The sequence below is a fragment of the Pipistrellus hanaki genome, assembly GCF_964339955.1.
Source record: "Pipistrellus hanaki genome assembly, chromosome: X".
NCBI classification, from domain to species: domain Eukaryota; kingdom Metazoa; phylum Chordata; class Mammalia; order Chiroptera; family Vespertilionidae; genus Pipistrellus; species Pipistrellus hanaki.
The window spans coordinates 57,216,910-57,227,133 of NC_140524.1; the positions used below are offsets into that span (position 1 = coordinate 57,216,910).

Here is a 10,224-nt window from a genome sequence, read left to right on the forward strand (position 1 = left end):
AGTACATGTGTGGTAGCATGTTAAGGGAAATATTTATAATTTCTTGATTGTAATACCAGATTCTGCCTCTTACTATCTTTGTGAAGTGGTGACTAATTAGATCTATGAGCCTTATTTTATCAATCTATAAAACAGTGATAATATCTACATCAAATATTTGTTGTAAAGGTTAAGTAAAATAATGTTTAAAAGTTAAAGCTTAACAGCGTAACTTGCCTTGTCAGGGACTCAATAACTATTAGTGTTCTCAATACACTTTGACTCAAAGTAGTCATAATGCATTAACAACTTTCCTCTTTCTTTTTTCTCTTCTTTCTTTGGAGACAGTTGTAGTGCAGCAGAAAATATGCTGACTTTAGAGACAAATACATCAAAGTCTGAATTGTTGATGTGCTATTTACTATTTGTGAACTTTAGCTACTATAATCACAAGTTTCTTTTTTCATCAGCAAAATGGAAATGATGACACTACTTAAGAGGGCTACTATAACACACACACACACACACATGCACACACGCACACACACACATGCACACATGTATGTGTGCTGGCATATAGGTGAAGTTCATAAGTGGTAGCTATAATCATTGACATTTCTCTAACTGTAGGCCCTCTCCCCTTTATGCCTAGATTTTTTTAAGTTTCTAATGCAGCTTTATGACACTATTCTTTTCTGATTCTGATCATGCTACTCAAAATTCTTCAGTGACTTTCTATAACACCTAGAAAAATGTCAAACTCTGTATCATGGCTTACAAGGCACTACATGATCTGATATTTGCATACTTGTACCACATCATCTCTTACCACTCTAGTCTTTGTTCTTCCTACTCTAACCACACAGACCTTCTAGTTTCAGCAGCACATTAAGTAACTTCCTTCCTTAGGCCTTTGCAGATACTGTTCCTTCTGGCTATAACATTATCCTCCTCGCTGCAAACCTTTATGCATTGCTAGAGCTTCATCTTTTATGTCTTATTTTGTAATGCTCTCTTCAGAGATATTTACCTAATTGCTAAAAATATAGGAATGTCTCTGTTATTTATTTTTTCTCATATTAAAATAATTATTTAATTTTATGGTACTTAAACTTATAGCAATATGTTTTATCTTTTTTCTGTCTGTCTTCCCATAATAGAATATTTCTCTGTCTGAAATGTCCATCATTCTCTAAATTTGGTTCACAGGGGACATGGAGAACAAGTCTACTCCACCTTGTATATGACTGAGCTCAAAATATTTTATGACAAATATTATGCTCTTCCTAAGTAGTCTCTCCTCTAGGCCAAATATCTCCTGTTTCACCAATTGCTTATTTGACAAGCAATTGGTGGAATCCGTGACTTTTCACTATTTCCCCTACTCGTATCTAAATCCCATTCATCTATCAAATACCAGCTCCTCAAAATAGTTCATTCCTACTCCTATCTGCCCTATTCCTACTTTCACTTTTTAAACATGTCTTTTTAACATGTGAAAGAATATTTTTTATACACATGGAAATCATATTTGAAAGTTAAGAGTTCCAAAATGTAAGAGATTAGTGTGTTTTTCTTCTGACTTAATACTTTGCTATTAAGGCAACACATGAATTACTTAACGTTGAAATGAAAAATAAGTGTATCAACAAAACTAAATCAGATTGATGTAGTGAAACTTTCAGAAATAGTGTCCTGAATATTAGGTTATTTCTTTTATATATTAATTCACCAGAATTGTCTACCTGTCTTTATATCCAACAAAAAAGTCCAATTCCACACAGAATTTAGTGGAAACTGAACTAGTTGTGAGTAAAGAATGGCTTCTGAGTACTCAGCAATGTTCACAGATTACTTTTCTGACATACAAATTATAGAGTTACTTGGGGGTGTCTTACAATAAAACATATATGAAAATAATTCCTTCATGCTTCATGAGCTAAACTTAGTCACCATGAGATACACAGGAATACCCTAACCATCTTTAAAGTGTGAAGAACTAGAAGCCTATCATGTAACATGATTGTTATAAAAGAGCTTTTTAAAATCAAGTGTTTTTATACCTTATGTCAATATGTTCAATTAGAAAATATCCTTTATATTATTGCATGCAAATATTTGACATATCTCCTTGTCAACCATCAACTCAATAGATATTGTTTAAAACAGCAATCCTACTATAAATCAATTTTACAATGACATTTCTTCCTTCTAATTACAATAAAAGTAGAGAAATACTTTTTTTCAGTGGATCAATATTTTTCTAGTACTAAGAAAATTCAGAGCATTTCAGGAAATGCCTTTCATTTCACCCTTCCACTTGTGAAGACACAGAATATCATAGATTTGGGAAATATTTACAGACACACACACACACAAACACACATACACACACACACAGGGATATTTGATAGACTCATATATGACATAGAAATAAACATAAAGGAAACTTAAACTAATTTGTTCATGTACTTACTTCAATGAGATATTTCTAATAGGTGATTAAATATTTATTTCTGCTTATTAAAATAATACAAACTCATTGTAGAATATTATGAAAATATAGAGAAGCACAATAAACATATTAAACTTATAGCTCTACTGGAATTAACAAATATTTACAAATAATTATTTCTACTCTAGTCATGATTTTTATGTATCGTGTACATAAACATTTAATATCAGCAACAAATTAAGATCAATTGACATTTTATATTTTGTAAGTTTTTGTTGTCACTTAACAATACACAGTAAGCATTTTAAGAGACATTTTTAGAGGGTGATACAGATGAAAACCAGTTGAAATTATATCCAAGGTCTGGTTCTAAAATTGGCAAAGCACAAGAAACTCCTTAAAGTTTAGGATGTTTTCTTAGAATAACAATATCTAGGTTGTGATACCTTCTATTTTTCTTAAGACAATGCCAACTGAAGAATGTTAGATCTGATTAACCTTTTCACACACAAAAAAATGTAATTGGTGATCTCCTCTGAGGGAATGTGGAATTATTAAGTCAAGCTTACCCTTTCTCTAGCATGCGTTATATCCAGGGTTGATAAACAGCTGGTATGTGTCAGAATAATAGGAAATGAAACTAAAATGTATTTTAAATGAGTTTAAAATGAAAATAAAATATATAAATGCAGTCGTGCAAATAAATTTACTTAATGTTTCCTTGGGTAAGTTATGTTTATTATTTTATCTATTATTAGTATAATTTTTGGGAAATAGTCTAATTACCCAGTATGTCTCACCTTTTATTTTCATTTCACTTTCAGACAAAAAAAAAATAATTGGGAAGAACATATTCTTAAAAAAATATTTGATGATACATATATTCCCCCAGGAAACTCCCTTAATGTTTTGCAGCTGAAAATTTTTTTGTAGCACCTATTGTATCATATCTTTGTAGATTTTCTCTTCTAACTCAGCCAGATCCTCATTTGTTCTCTGGTGTCATTATAAGATACACATGGCTCTCCAAAATTACTTACATGAAATTTTGGATCTTTCCCAAGGTTTCCAATATTACTGTGCAGCCAATTTGCATTATATCTGTGCTGTATTATCAGATGTTTTCAATGCCTTATACTTAGCAGGGACAACTACCTAATTTGTGACAGAAGTTTATTCAACACTTACAAACAATAGAATTATGGGTATAAAATACTATTTTTAGGCAGGAGAAAAATGAAGATCAAAAGTTGAAACAAAAAATAATTTATCTTGCCAAAACCGGTTTGGCTCAATGGATAGAGCATTGGCCTGCAGACTGAAAGGTCCTGGCCTCGATTCCGGTCAAGGGCATGTACCTTGGTTGCGGGCACATCCCCAGTAGGGGGTGTGCAAGAGGCAGCTGATCGATGATGATTCTCTCTCATCGATGTTTCTAACTATCTATCCCTCTCTCTTCCTCTCTGTAAAAAAATCAATAAAATATATTTTTAAAAATAATAATTTATCTTGTCTTTAAGGGATCACTTCATAAATTAAATAATTGTCTAAACACAATGCTGTATGGCTGAAACTAGTCTATAATAATAAAAGCATTAAAAGCATAATATACAAATCAACTGAACAGCTGAAGAGCAGAACAAACAGAGGCTGGTATGGGCCGAGGCAGTCAGGGCTGTGCAGGCCTACTCTTGCACAAATTTTGTACATTGGGCCTCTAGTATAAAATAACATTGAATGTCAACTGTAATTGAAAAATAAAATTTAAAAATAATATTAGTATTTATTTTTTACAAAAATTAAAGTAATTTGTTTTTCAACATATGGTTAAAATTCTATTTCTAAGAACAAAATTGCATTCCAGTTCATCTCTATTTTAATAAAATATATCACAAATTTGTTCTTAGAAGATTATATATATATATATATATATATATATATATATATATATATATATATATAATCAATCAGTGGCTAACAGCCCTATGAGAATACACACAAATACCTCAATTATACAAATGAAGGAATGGAAACAACAAAAAAAGGACTTAATTAATAAATGACATTTTGTGTAAGCCAAGCTCAAATGATTTAATCCCATAGTTGAGGAAAAATCACAGACAGCCACAGGGGAAGTATAACAGAGAACAAGGCAAATGCTTTACAACTAAATCAAGCATCTCAACAAATCATAGCAATACTAGCAAAACCAGATTAGCAATTACTGTTCAACGTGGAAAGCTGCTAAGGAAGCAAAATTTAGAGCTCTGTATTTATTACATAAAATGTCTGTGCCTCATCAGGCTTATTTCACCTGGAAATTTCCATAAATAAGATTGATTGTTATTTTTCAAGTTTAAAAAAACAACAACACTCTCCTTCCTTTAGCTTTATTCTTAGCTATTGAATGAATCTGGCCATTACTCATATGAACTTTAAGGGAGAGTTTAGTATGATTATCCTGTTTTAGAGTGGAGTAAACAGTGGTTAATCACAAATCTAAGGTCACAGCTCTGTGCAGGCAATTATTTTGAAACATTTTCATCCTATATAACCCCACTGTGATGATTAATTTTATATGTCAACCTTGTAGGGCCACAGGGTGCACAGATACTTAAATATTATTCTGGGTGGTTCTGTGAGAGTGTTTAGGGTGGCATTAACATGTGTACTAGAGAAATGTGAGTAAGGCAGACTGTCCTCCATAATGTAAGTGAGCCTCCAATTAGTTGAGGGCCCAAACAGAGCCAAAGATTGGCCTCCCCAGTGTGAAAGACAGTTCTGCAGGCTGCCTTCAGACCTCATTTATAACATCGGCTGTTTTGGGTCCAGAGCAGATGGGTTTCAGACCAGGACTGGAACATCGAATCCCCTAGGTCTCAAGTCTGTCAGCTTTCAGACCAGAATGGCAGCTTTGGCTTCACTGGGTCTCTAGCGTGTTGACCTACCCTTTAAATCCTGGACTTAAGGCCTCCATAACAGTGTGAGCCAATTCTTTTTTTTTGAGACAATTCCATTTTAAATAGTTACCGGTATACTGCATTGTGTGTTCACCACCCCAAGTCAAGTTCCCTTCCATCACCATTTATCCCCTCTTTACCCTCTTCTATCTCCCCCTCACCCTTATGGGTAATCACTATAATGTTGTGTTTGTTAGTTTTTCTTCCTTGCTTAAAAATTTCAGCTTTTTCATGTAGCCCTCAAACACACCTGCCCTCTGAGAGCTTCTCTGTATCTATGAGGTTTGTTTATTTTGTTTATCAGATTCCACATCTACATGAAATCATATGGTACTTGTCTTTTTCTGACTTAGCTTATTTCACTTAGAATAATGCTCTCCATGTACATCCATGTTGTTGCAAAGGGTATGAGCTCCCTTTTTATAGCTGCCTATTATTCCACTGTGCAAATGTATAACTACTCATCTTCTGATGGGTACTTGGGTTGCTTCTAAATCTTAGCTATCTATAATAATAAAAGCTAATGTGCTAATTAGACTGTACATCCTTCTGAACAACCTTCCAAATGAAGCTGGGGCTATGAGGGAAGCCCAGGTCTTGGGTGCCAGAGGGAAGCCGGGGTAAGGAAGGCCTACTCTTGCATGAATTTTATGCATTGGGCCTCTAGTCTATACTAATAATATAAAAAAATGCCAAATGACTGTACCTCCACTACACCCACAGCCAATCAGGAGTGATATGCAAATTAAGACTACAAAGATGGAGGGTAAATTTGCATATTCAGCCAGGGTGGGCTGTGTCTTATACTGCTGCAGAGTCCAGTCCACCATGGGGGACTAGGCAGGCCAGAAGGGCAGTGCCTGACGCCACCAGCTGGGTCAAGGCCTCCATCAGTAACTGGGCAGGTGGGGTTGGGAGTTGGGGAAAGTGCCTGATGCCACCTGTGGGGTCCAGGCAGCCATTGAGGTTGGGCAGGCATGGAGAGCAGTGCCTGTCGCCACCTGCGGGGTCCAGGCTACCATCGTGACTGTGAAGGCATGGCAGGTAGCACCTGATGCCACCTGTGGGGTCAAGGAAGCCATTGGGGACAGGGCAGACCTGGTGGGCAGCGCCTAACACTACCTGCAGGATCCAGGTCGCCATCGGGGACCAGGCAGGCATGGCGAGCTGCATCTGATGTCACAGCGGGGTCCAGGCAGCCATTGGTAACGGAGCAGGCCTGGGGGGCAGAGCTTGATGCAGTCATCTGGCAGCCATCTGGGTCTGGGAAGGCCAGACAGGCTGAGACTAATGCTGCCCGCTGGGCTGAGGCTGCCATCAGGGACCCAGGTAGGCAGCGGGGGCAGGGTCTCTCGGATCACTGTCTGCCTGGGCTGCCTGTGGACACAGGTGGAGCAGGCCCAGGTTGAACATTTTAATGAAAATGGGATGCCTAGCTGGGTTGGGTGCTGCCAGGCCCGAAACAGCAGCAGCCACGTCCAGAGTAGCCAGGTCGGGAGCGGCAGTGGCCAGACCCGGAGCAGCTGGTTGTGGAACGGACCAGAGCAACAGAGGCCAGGCCTGGAGCAGCCAGGCCCGGAACAGCTTGCTCCTCACCTGCCTCCGCCCCAAGGCTGCCTCTTAGACATGGCTGGAAACTTTTGTGGGAACTTGAGGGTCTGTTGAATCAAGTGAGGAAGGCTTAGATCTGGATGTGTTGAGTTAGTATAGGGCTGGGGTGTTGATCTGTGAGTGCCTTGTGTGGGGCCTGGATGAGGTTGGTTGATCTATTTGGAAATGTCTTTTGTGTGAAGTGTATCGTTAGGCATGTGGAGGTATTATTGATTTGAGAAAATGCTAAGTAACTGATTTACTATCTGAAAAATTTAAAGTTCTGAAAGTTTAAGGTCTCTTGCCAAAAAGAGGTTTTAAAACTAACACCTTAATTTTAATGGAGAAAGGGAATGACAAGCCCTTCCCACCCAGAACAGGTAATCCAATTCCAACCAGCAGCTATGTTTAAACAATGTGTCCATTTACACTTGAATGGCTACACCTTTTGATAGCCTAAGGGCAAGTTTACATGTAAACAAGTTTGCTCTCAATTCCCAGGGCAGAAAAAAAAAACAAGGTTTAGATTTTAAAATTCATTTTTAGAAGTGTAAAAGTTTATTAATTAAAACAAAACAAAACAACAACAACAACAAAAAAAGGAGATTGAAAAACCTGATGAACAATAATAGCGGTTCATTGTAGTAGAGTCAGTGATATGGGAGGGGAGTGGACTGACTGTTCCTGCGGGGGGGGGGGGGGGGGGGGGGGGAAGAGACTGAACGTAAACTGTGCACCTATGGATGAGGACAATGGGGGGTGGGGAGGGGGCAGAGGGTGGGGTGGGAACCTGGTGGAGGGGGGAAGAAATGAGGAACCTTTGTAATAATATGAACAATAAAGATTGATTTTAAAAAAAAGAAAAAAAGAAGAAAAAGAAAATGGATGCCTGTGTCCCAGTCACTGGCGAGGAGAGGGCAGTGGGCAATTAGCAGGCACCAGGGCTTGGAAGGGACTGGGAGCAACCTTCAGGCATGCTACCAGGAAGAGGTGCTGAACCATAGTGAGGCAGAGGGCTGTCTGATAGAGGAGCGCAAAGGTGAAGACAAGGCAGCTCTTGGTGGTGCTGAGCTTGAAAAGTGCACCAACAGCCTGATGGATTAAATCGCCTTTCTGAAGAAGGTGCATGAAGAGGAGATCTCTGAGCTGCAGGTGCGGATCCAGTATGCTCAGATCTTGGTGGAGATGGACATGTTCTCCAAGTCTGACCTCTCTGCCGCACTCAAGGACATCCGCACCCAGTAGGAGAAGCTGGCTGCCAAGAACATGCAGAATGCAGAAGAATGGTACAACAGCTGCTCACCATGCTGACCAAGAGCAAGAGCACTGCCAAAAACACCTATGGGGTGTGTCCCCAAAGACGAGGTGTCTGAAAGCCGCCACCTGCTCAAGGCCAAGACCCTGGAAATCAAAGCCTGCTGGGGTATGAACAATGCTCTGGGAAAGCAGCTGCAAGAGCTGGAGGATAAGAAGAACTCGGATGTTAGTGCTGTGCAGGACACAATCAACAAATTAGAAAATGAGTTGAGAACTACCTAGAGTTAAATGGCATGATATTTAAAAAAATACCAGGACCTCCTCAGTGTGGCTTTGGACATTGAAACTTACAGGAAATTCTTGGAAGGTGAGGAGACCCAGCTCAGTTTCACCAGCGTGGGAAGCATAGCTAGTGGATATACTCAGAATTCCCAGATCTTTGGTCGATCTACCTATGGTGGTTTACAGAATAGCTCCTACTTGATGTGCGCTCCCTCCTTCCCTTCTTAATGCACCAGCAACATCGAGGTGGAGGAAACCTTTAGGAAGCTAAGGATGAACCCCCCTCTGAAGGAGAAGCTGAAGAAGAGGAGGGGAAAGAAGTGGCTGATGAAGAGGAAGGAGAGGAAGAGGAAGGTGGCAAGGAAGGATTTGAGGATACAAAGGAGGAAGACGAAGGAGGTGAAGGTGAAGGAGAAGATGCCTGAGAAGCTGAGGATGAGAAGAAAGATGAAGGTGCTGGGGAGGAGCAAGAACCAAGAAAAGATTGAGCCCCCCTTTTCTTAATTATTTCAGGAGTAATACTCCTGAAACCAGGTCAACCTGTCACCAAACAAGTGGTTGAGTTCCTGATACTATATTAAGTAAGAACTCAATATATATAATATTCTGAAGTGACTCAGGTTGGACATTAAATGTTGTGCTATGACTTTTCTCCTTATGCAGAGTATATGTTTGCTTGCAGAGTGGCTTCTTAGCTTGCTGCCTGCCTGTGCATGGTACATGCTTATGAGTTCAGGATCTATGACAATGTCAATAATTCAGATGTTTACAATAAAAATACATGAATTCACTGATGTTGATGTTAAACTTCATGGAAAAAATAGTCCTTTGAATCTTTGGTGATTAGAAATTAAAGACTTCAAATAATGTGCAATAAACATTAAATAAAGTTACTCTGAATGACAAAACAAACAAACAACACACACACACACACACACACACACACACACACACATATTAGGGGCCAGGAAATGTTCAAAGAATTGGGAAACCATTCCCAAATCAGGAAAGGAAGTCACAGGGTGTATATTATTACTATGAATACAGTATTGTCTACTACTTAAACATATACAATGTAATGTATTAGATGCCTTCCTATTGCATGAAGTATGTATTCTCATAGAATAATACTGGTACACATGTTATAGTTATGGCAGTATGTCATATCCTATCTATATTAATAAAATGATTATATGCTAATTAGACCATGAGACCTTCCAGAAGTCCTTCCAGACAAAGCCATGGTGGCAGGGCAGAGGCAGAGGCAGTTAAGGGTGATCAGGCCAGGAGGGGAAGCTAGTTGGGAATGATCAGGCCAGGAGGGGAGGGCAGTTGGGGGTGATCAGGCTGGCAGGGGGGCAGTTGGGGAAGAGCAGGCCGACAGAGGGGACCAGTTGGGGGTGAGCAGGCCGGTGGGGGATGCAGTTGGGGGCAATCAGGCCAGCAGGCAGAGTGATGAAGCAGACAGGCAGGTGACTGGTTAGGAGCCAGCAGTCCCAGATTGTGAGGGGGTTGTTTGACTGCCAATTTAGGCCCAATCCCACAGGGGTCTCAGATTGGAGAGGATGCAGGCCAGGCTGAGAGACAACTCCCACCCCCACCCCAGTGCATGAATTTCATGCACCAGGCCACTAGTTATAAATAATTCTGCAATGAGAATAGGGGTGCTTATGTTCTTTTGAATTAGTGTTTCACGTTTCT

General features: G+C 39.4%; 1 pseudogene across 1 annotated transcript; it reads left to right on the forward strand.

Annotated features, from left to right (window-relative positions):
- The first annotated feature begins 7,869 nt into the window (after window positions 1-7,869).
- LOC311614819 (neurofilament light polypeptide-like) lies at window positions 7,870-8,948 on the forward strand (annotated as a pseudogene). The gene has a single exon. The product of its transcript is annotated as a neurofilament light polypeptide-like (transcript).
- The last annotated feature ends 1,276 nt before the right edge of the window (window positions 8,949-10,224 follow it).